We start from the raw sequence: 9,953 nt of genomic DNA, 5'->3' as shown, positions 1-9,953 counted from the left end.
ATCAAGGAGTGGAAGGTTAATTTTAACTTGTTTGAAAACCTCCATTATCTCTTCTAGTGAAGTTCCCTTCTTGCCAAAGGGAGAGGGTGCATTAAGTGCTTCAGGGAATGGAGCCTTTGGAATGTGGGTTGTGGCAGATGGTGGACTAGCTGAAGAAGGTTTTGGGTTTTCATGTGCTACATTCTTCTCCTCTTCTTCACCTTCTCTTTTGTTACCCTCCCCAACCTTATTATCTATTATACGGCCACTCCTCAGGGTAGTCAAAGCATTGGCTTGCTCATGATTTAGTTGAGTTTCTTGAGCCACGTATGGTCCCCTTGGATTACTCATTGGTTGACTTGGAAGCTTACCTTCCTCTCGTTTTTTTAATGCATTGGCTAGTTGACCCATTTGGGATTCTAGCTTAGCAATTGATTGCGTGTGAGAGTGCAATAGTTGTGTGTTTGCCTCCAAACCTTGAAGGGCAGTCAACACTTTCTCCTCAAAGGCTGTATTTCTTTGGGTTGGAGGAGGAGGGTGTTGAAATTGATTTGAGGGACGGTAGAGATGAAAATTCTGAGGGTTTTGAAAATTTTGGGAGTAGGGTTGGGTAGTATTCGAAGCTTGCTGCCTCCAAGAAAAATTTGGATGATTCCGCCATTCCGGATTATATGTATTGGAAAATGGATCATTACCCGGTCTGGGTTGTGTTTGAGCAGCATTGATGTGTTCTTGCACGAGTTCGGGGAATTGGGGTGCTGAGGGGCACTCATGAATAGGATGCGATGGGCTAGAACAGATAGCACATACTTATGCTTGAGAAGAGCTAACGACATGTTCTCCTATCATTAGTTGGTCAATCTTATGGGACAATGCATCTACCTTGCTAGAAAGGTCCATAGAATGACTTATTTCACAAATGTTTCCTTTTCTTTGAGAACTCAGGGGTGCTTGACGAGAACAAGAAGCATGGTGGAGGGAGTTTTCATTAAGATTTTCAAATAATTGCCATGCTTCATGCTCATTTTGAAGCATGAATGTCCCCCCGCATGCGGCATCAATCATCTGACGGTTTCGTTCAGTCAATCCGTCATAGAAACATTGCACTAGCTGCCATTTAGGTATTTGATGATGTGGGCATTTACGGATTAGGTCCCGAAATCTCTTCCAAGTTTCATGAAATTTTTCTCCCTCAGTTTGGGAGAAGCTTGTGATGGCGCGTCTAAACTGGTTCGTTCTTCCAATGGAAAAGTATTTTTTTAAGAATTCTTGTTGCATTTGATCCCAAGAACGAATCGAGTTGGCTTCTAAAGAATTCAGCCATTGTTTGGCTCTATCTTTAAGGGAGAAGGGAAATAATCTAAGTTTTAGAGCATCATCTGTAAAGTTCTGAATCTTGACAGTGGTGCAAATCTCAAGGAATTCATCTAGGTGTTTATATGGGTCTTCATTGGTGAGCCCATAAAAAGATAGGAGCATTTGGATCACACTAGATTTTATTTCATATTGTACAGCTGCTACTTCAGGTAATCGAATGCAAGATGGGAAAGTGTAAGTGGTGGGAGTAAAGTACTCTCTCAGGATTTTGGGTTGTTCTTCAGCCATCTCAGGAGGTGGGGATGATTCTATTGTTCTGATCTTAGCTCGAATATTTCTAAGGGTCCGTTCTATTTCAGGGTCAAAAGGTAATAGGTCACGTACTCTAGAACGACTCCCTTGCATATACTAGTACTTGATCAGTCAAGCATGCAATAAGAGAAAAATACATCAATCCTTGTATTTGTCCTAAAATCACTAGACAGCTCCTAACTGGTTTGAAGAGGGCACCTAAGCCTCCAATCCGGTCTAATAAACCGAGTTGACCAGGTAAGCTCCCAGGTAAGTGGAGGGGTCACGATGCGTTTGCAAAGGTCCCACTTAAAATCCACTTGCCTCGAACAGATGAACTGTCTCCCTTATAGGGACAAAGCTTGCCTAGACATCAACTAAGTCATAGAGCGAAATTGGTGCAACTTTCGGTGATCTTCGTCCTATTGAGCTCGAATGTCCCTAAGAGCCAACGTCTAATTAATTTTAATTAAGCTGACACTATGTGGGATTGAGTTCACCTAAGTTGGGCAAGAGTCCGGTGATGAAATCCGGCTCTTATCTTGTTGGGGTGATTGCCCTTACTATGTGCGGATTAATTTGTGTATGTGTATCAAGCATGCATTCACACTTTTGCTGAAATTAAAATCAAACAATCACCACAAAATTTAAAGCTAATAATTAATTTAAATAAGAAAGGTTTAGAGGTTACCAAAGAAAATTTTCCAGCGAATATATATATATTTTTTTTGGCAAACCTCTATAGCATTCTCTTTCCAGCAGTTCTCCTTTTGATCATCCCAGATTTTTTTTCTCGATTCCTGATCAAATAATACAAAAAGAAAAATTAAAAATTAGTAAGAAAGAAAAAAGAGATAAGAAAAGTAACAACAATCAAAAATAATTTTTATTTTATTTTAGATATATATATATTTTTTGAAAGTTTTTTTTTAATTATTTTTTTTATTTTTTTTAATGATAGGAAAAATAACTATGCTAGCAATCCCCGGCAACGGTACCAAAAATTGATCGGTTATTTCAATTTCAAAAATAAACCACGCAATAGCAAGTATCCCGTAGGATAGTGATTACGGGTGTCGGTCCACAGGGATCGGAGACAAGTTATTTTTCCCTAATTGAATAGATGCGAGATAGCATCAGAAACGAGCTTGGTAGCCAAAGTCAGGGTGCAGAAAGGCTAGCAAATGCCATGATCTCCAAACTTGACACCCTCCAAGAATGTCTGACCCAGTTCACTTCGATACAGTCTAGGGCCACCTCGGAGATCATCGAACAACTAGGGAACGTCTCTGAGGGGCTAAGCATGGTCATCAAACATACTAGACTGAGTACGGGAGCCACATCCTCCACTACAAAGAAAACCTAGTGTATTTTTATTTGATTTTATGATGTACAGTTTCTTGAGGACTTTTTCTGATATGTAATCACACTTGTACTCAAATTTGAAATTAATACAATGAGTAGAAATTTTCTTTCAAAATTGTGCAATTTGAGTCTTATACTTTTCTGTGTTTTGTGCCTTTTTGCTATGATGACAAAAAGGGGGAGAAAATGTGATGAATTGAAATGTAAAGGGAATCACTAAAAAGAAAATTCTTAAAGCAAAAAGTAATTTGTTCTTAGTGGATTCGATACCTCGAGGCTCATTATCTCTCTGTTGGGGCTTCTCAAGGAGTAATCTCCAGAATCTATTCAAGGGATATTCAGAGATTAGTTGAATCATACTCAAGAATAAATTGTCAGATTTTTCCTCTGAAAGTAAGAATTTAAGCTCAAAAGCTTCAAGACATTAAAAGAAAATTTAGAGAACCTAAACAAAATTGAATGCATATGTTGAGGGGGAGAATTTGAAATCTTAAGAAAGCAAATTCATTAAACACATATAAGCCAAACAATTGATTGCATGATATGAAGGCTTATATAATTCCAAATGAAAGAAAGAGCTTTAATTTCAGGATTTACTGATTCATACCTTTCAATTTTGGATAAATTAAATGACTAGACATTTGAATTCATTTCAAAATTTTAATCATCTTTTGGTTGAGCAATTCACTTTACAAATACTCAATGTTTTGTCATCATCAAAAAGGGAGAGATTGTGGAGTGATTGGTTATACCCCTATTTGATTTTGATGAGCTCAAAGCATTTGAGTATATTTCATATTGTACTAATGAATTCAATCTAGTGTTTTAGGCAAATATATGTGAATTTATCTTTAAGAGCATCGAGCTTTTATTCCAAGTCATTTGGCTAAGTGTTGAACTAAATTAAGCCAAAGTCTGAAGCTCGAGTCGACTCCGAAAGAGTGCGAGTCGACTCTAAGTGTTTCAGAGGTTCTGGTACAAGCTCGAGTTGACTCCGGTACACTACGAGTCGACTCCGACTGAGAATAGACAGAAGGACAGAAAGATTTTCAGACCCTGTCACCGAGTCGACTCCGACGATTTCGAGCCGACTCCGATGCTTGCCGAGTCGACTCCTGACGGTTCCGAGGCGACTCCAAGAAGTAACAGACAGAAAGACAGAGAAGTGTTTTCTAGACCCTGTTACCGAGTCGACTCCAGAAGGATGCGAGTCGACTCCAACGTTTAGCGAGTCGACTCCTAAACATGCAAGAGTCGACTCTCAGAGGAAAGCAGACTGAAAGGCAGAAAACTAAATAAAGTGACTCTGTGAACGAGTCGGCTAAGAGAATACAAGAGTCGACCCCAACAAAGTGCGAGTCGACTCCAAGGTAGTTCAACTCGAAAGACAGTGGATCAGTTTTCGGGCTCTAAGAGCCGACTCGACTCCAAGATAATCCGAGTCGACTCCGAGACAGTTCAACTCGAAAGACAGTGGATCAGTTTTCAGGCTCTGAGAGCCGAGTCGACTCCAAGATGATCCGAGTCGACTCGAGAGAGAAATGCAGAAAAATAGATCTCTGAAATTCTGAGAACGAGCCGTCTCCAAAAGTGCTGATCATCTCCGGATATTGGCGAGTCGACTCCAGGTTTGGTCCGAGTCGACTCCAGGACGGACAGCACTTTAATTCAAATCCTGAACAGTGGGCGAGTCGTCTCCAGTAAAGCATGAGTCGACTCCAGCAACAGCTGAGTCGACTCCAGATCGAGCGAATCGACTCCGATCCCAACGGATACATTGTCAGAAAGTGCAGACTATGCAGAATGGCCACAAATCAGTGTCTAACGGCTATTTTTCAAAATGGACTGCTTAAATAGCCAGAGTGAACAGTAGTAGACATCAAGAGAGTTACTCCATCTGAGCATTAAGTGTTTTCCAATTACCAAGAGTCCATTGAGAGAAAAGTCAAGCAAAAGAAGGAAGAAACGCATTCAATACATTTCTAAAAGTCTTCCCTTCGCATTCAAGGCTCTCTCTCTGACATCAGATCTTCAGTGCACTCAAAGAGGAGACTCGGAGTTTGAGAAGCCCCTTCTTCCTCTTCCAAAATCTGTTTGAGGGCTTCTAACTCTACTCTATTCATATTGATTAATTGGTTGGCTCCGAACCACTATAAATTGGTTGGTGTTTGTATTGGCTGCTGTCCTCTCTCTCTCTCTTCATTCACTTCATCTAGTAACTTAACTAGTTTGCTTGCAATAGATTTAGTTAATTACTAATTATAGTTTTTGATTGGTCGAGAATTAATCCAAACCCAATTCACCCTCCCCCCTCTTGGGTTGTCTTCTTGGGCAACAATGTCGATGGCCACTGGAAAAGAAACTGTCCTTCATATCTCGAGAGCTTGAAGAACAAGAAGGAAGACACACCTTCAGAAGGTATAGAATTGCTCGTAATTGAAACTAATCTAACGGTTTCTTCTACTTCTAGTTGGGTTATAGATTCTGGTTCTAGTGCTCATTTGTGCACTACCATGCAGGGTTTAAAGGAAAGTAAAAGGCTGGCGGAAGGTGCGGTAACCCTTCGGGTTGGCAATGGAGCAAAAGTTGCTACTGTGGCTGTGGGCACCTACCCTCTGCGACTACCGTCTGGTTTTAGTTTATTACTTAGAGACTGTTATTATGTACCTGTCGCTAGCAGAAATTTGATTTCTGTTTCATGTCTAGCACAGGATGGTCATATTTTTACTTTTGACAAAGACTGCTGTTCTATTTATTTCAAAAATAAAATAGTCGCACGTAGTTTTATGATTGACAGTTTCTATCATTTACATATGGATAAGTTTGTGAATATTTCTGAGCAAGAAGTGAATGCCAAAGGATCCAAGAGATCCAGGGATGAGATAAACCAGAAGTATTTGTGGCACCTCAAGCTTGGCCATATTGGAGAAGACAGAATGAACAAAATGAAGAAAGATGGGCTTATCGGCTCATTGACTTCCGAGTCATATCCAATTTGCGAGTTCTGTCTTCAAGAAAAAATGGCTAGATTGCCTTTTGTAGGACATGGGGAGAGGACCACTGAAATACTTACCCTAGTACACACAGATGTGTGTGGCCCATTCGATGTGCTAGCTAGTGGACGTTATTTATACTTCATTATCTTTACCGATGATTATTCACGATATGGGTATGTGTATCTTATGAGACACAAGTCTGAATCTTTTGAAAAGTTCAAAGAGTTCAAAAATGAAGTAGAAAAACAAACTAGAAAACCTCTTAAGGCTCTTCGATCAGATCGAGGAGGAGAATATCTTAGTGAAAAATTTCGGAACTATCTCAAGAAAAATGGCATAGTCTCACAATGGACACCTCCTGGTACACCTCAACTCAACAGGGTGTCGGAGAGGAGGAATCGGACTCTATTGGATATGGTCAGATCCATGATGAGCTTCACTGATTTACCTATGTTTCTTTGGGGAGATGCCTTACTCATAGCGATTTATTTATTGAATAGAGTTTCCTCTAAATCCGTTCCTACCACACCGTATGAGATATGGCATGGTAAGAAACTAAGTCTTGGTCATCTCAAGATTTGGGGATGTTCGGCCCATGTCAAGCGACTACATGCGGACAAGCTAGAGGCTAGGACCATAAGTGCTTGTTTTATAGGATATCCTAAAGAGTCATTAGGATACAATTTTTACGTCTCAGAGGATCATAATGTATTTGTGAGCCGACATGCCATCTTCATGGAAAAACAGTTTATCCTTGATAGAGACAGTAGGAGGAAAATTGAGCTTGAAGAGAAAATCTCTGAAAAGCAACGAATCATGGATCCTATAGAACCCATTCATACAGAGCCAGTACATGTTGTCCCCCCTCCACCTCGTAGATCAAGTAGGGTCTCCCATTCTCCTGATAGATACTTAGGTATGCTTGAAGAGGATACTGAGGAAATGTTTCTCATGGGAGATAGGGAACAAATACAAGATCCCAAAACCTACGATGAGGCGATATCAGATATCGATTCCGAGAAATGGCTGGAAGCCATGAAGTCAGAGTTAGACTCCATGCATTCCAACCAAGTCTGGACATTAGTAGATCCACCAGAAGGTATTGTACCTATTGGATGTAAATGGATCTACAAAAGAAAAATAGGTTCGGATGGAAAGGTAGAGACCTATAAGGCAAGGCTAGTAGTGAAAGGGTATAGTCAGCGCGAAGGCATTGACTATCAGGAAACCTTTTCACCTGTAGCCATGCTGAAATCCATCCGAACATTGCTTGCCATTGCAGCATTTCATGATTATGAAATTTGGCAGATGGATGTGAAAATAGCTTTCCTGAATGGATATCTTGATGAAGATATCTATATGGAGCAGCCTTTAGGTTCCACTTCCAGTGATAGAGATCACAAGGTCTGCAAGCTGCAAAGGTCCATTTATGGACTAAAGCAAGCATCTCGGAGTTGGAATACTCGTTTCAATGATGCAATCAAAATGTTTGATTTCATCAAAAACGAAGAGGAACCGTGTGTTTATAAAATGGTTAGTGGGAGTGCTGTCGTTTTTCTCGTACTGTACGTGGATGACATTCTTCTGATTGGGAATGATATTCCCATGCTAACCTCGGTCAAGGTCTGGTTGTCAAAAGAGTTCTCCATGAAAGACCTTGGAGAAGCATCCTATATTTTGGGGATTAAGGTCTATAGAGATAGATCTAAAAGGATGCTTGGCCTATCACAGAAGATATACATAGAGGAGGTGCTGAAGAGGTTCAGCATGAAAAACTCCAAGAGGGGTCTCTTACCCCTTAGGCATGGAATTCATCTCTCAAAGAAGATGTGCCCCAACACATCTGAGAAGATTCAACGCATGAGCAAGATTTCATATGCTTCAGCAATAGGAAGCCTCATGTATGCCATGCTGTGTACACGACCTGATATAGCACTTGCAGTGAGTGTCACTAGCAGATATCAGTCAAATCCAGGCGAGGAGCACTGGACTACTGTGAAGAACATTCTTAAGTACTTAAGAAGAACTAAAGATTTGTTCTTGGTCTTTGGAGGATCATCAAAATTAAAGGTAGAAGGATACACGAATTCAGACTTCATGACAGATGTCGATGATAGAAAGTCTACATCCGGATATGTGTTCTTGTGCAATGGTGGTACGGTGAATTGGAAGAGTTCTAAACAACCGATCATTGCTGACTCTACTATGGAAGCTGAATACATCGCTGCATCTGAAGCTGCTAAGGAAGGCTTCTAGTACAAGAAATTCATTGCAGAATTGGATGTGATGCATCAGATGTCATAACACTCTACTGCGATAATAATGGCACCATAGCTCTTGCTAAGGAACCAAGGTCTCATCAGAAGTCGAAGCACATAGAGCGGCGCTATCACCTCATACGCGCATACGTTGAGAAGAAATATGTTGAGGTGCAGAGAGTAGACTCCATGGATAACGTGGCGGACGCGTTCACTAAGCAGCTGGGTCAGCAGAAGACTGAAGCCCACCTTGAGAAGATGGGGCTTAGATATATGACTGATTGGCTTTAGTGCAAGTGGAAGATTGTTACATATATGCCCTAAAAGCCAATAAGGCTGACATATTATTAATTCTGGGATATAATTTTATACTTGACTATTTATTATTGAATAAATAAAAGGCATCTTTTTTATTCATATTGTTTATGTGTTTATGAATCGTCCAAGGAATTAATAAGATGATGATGCATATTCTCAAGAGTTGAGAATTTGAGCTATGTATCATTGGTGATTAATTTCTAAATGCTCCTGATCGATGGATCATCACGAGGACGGTGATCGATCCGATGAGATCAGTGCATACATCACTTTCATTATGGATGGACGAGACTCGAGTCCACAGTGTAGGGACATTGAAGTGATAGTGCAGGTGCTTGTGAGAGAACAAGGGTACTGAGCGTGACCAAGACAAGAAGTCACTTGGATGTCTGTCCACTCGTCAGTGACTTGCTTGATGTTGCAGTAGTGTGACTGGTCCTTTGACCTGCGATGCTTCGGCTACTCACAGTGAGATTATTATAGTTTGACTGCACACATACATGGTCTCTAGCCATATGGGTCCATGCAGTGTAGATTGGCTGCAGTAGGTTTACTGTAGGAGTAGGGTATACACCTAAAAGGAATATATCGATCTTGATAGATAAGGAGAGATCCTATGTGATTTATAAGACTGAGTTCGTAAGACCTCGGCCGGGGCAGATTGTATAGTGGAGAAAGAGTTTTTCACTCTCGAGCTTAAGTCGAATAAATCTTGATATATGACAGGCGATGGGGTTTGACGAGTTGTCCATGACCTCCGCCCTGTAGGGATCCACGATAGAAGGATTGTATCACACGATAACTGCACCTAGAGGTTCACTATTCTATTCTGCTGGATAGCCACTACATGCTGCTAGGTGTCACTAGTGGATGGTGGGACTCACAAGGATTATCTCGATGATCGATAAACCCTAATGAGTAGAGTTGGAATCGTTCCGACCCATTGAAAGAAGTTTTCAATGATATTGTAATAGAGATCACAATATATCTCACTACCAGTCAGAATAGAACCTATGGGGTCACACACACTAGAGGCATTGACCGATCCAATGGTTGAATCGTGATTAGGAATCACAAGTAATCAATTCGATTGATAATCAGTTGAAGAAGGAACAATGGGAATTAATTAGTTGGACTTAAACATAAATCCTACTTGGAGTAGGATTCCTAGAGTCCTAATTGGATTAGGACTGGGAGTCCTACTTGGAGTAGGATTCCTACAATTCTAATTGGATTGGAATTTTGAATTCAATTTGGATTCCTACTTAGAATAGGATTCCTAGAAGTCCTAATTGGATTAGGACTTCTGATTCAAATTAGATCCTAATTGGATTAGGACTAAAATTGAATAAATCCTAATTGGATTAGAATTTCTTAAGTCCTAATTAATTATTAATCTAATGAATTAACAAGACTCCTAATTGGATTA

General features: G+C 40.3%; 1 non-coding gene across 1 annotated transcript; it reads left to right on the top strand.

The window, feature by feature from the left end:
* Positions 1-1,102: 1,102 nt before the first annotated feature.
* Positions 1,103-1,208, top strand: LOC120106010. Its single transcript, XR_005508256.1, has one exon. It is a non-coding gene; the product is annotated as a small nucleolar RNA R71 (small nucleolar RNA).
* The last annotated feature ends 8,745 nt before the right edge of the window (positions 1,209-9,953 follow it).

This window comes from Phoenix dactylifera, unplaced genomic scaffold (genome assembly GCF_009389715.1).
Source record: "Phoenix dactylifera cultivar Barhee BC4 unplaced genomic scaffold, palm_55x_up_171113_PBpolish2nd_filt_p 000428F, whole genome shotgun sequence".
NCBI classification, from domain to species: Eukaryota; Viridiplantae; Streptophyta; class Magnoliopsida; order Arecales; family Arecaceae; genus Phoenix; species Phoenix dactylifera.
Note: the sequence above shows the minus strand (reverse complement) of the source record. Positions and strands in the feature narration are given on the sequence as shown.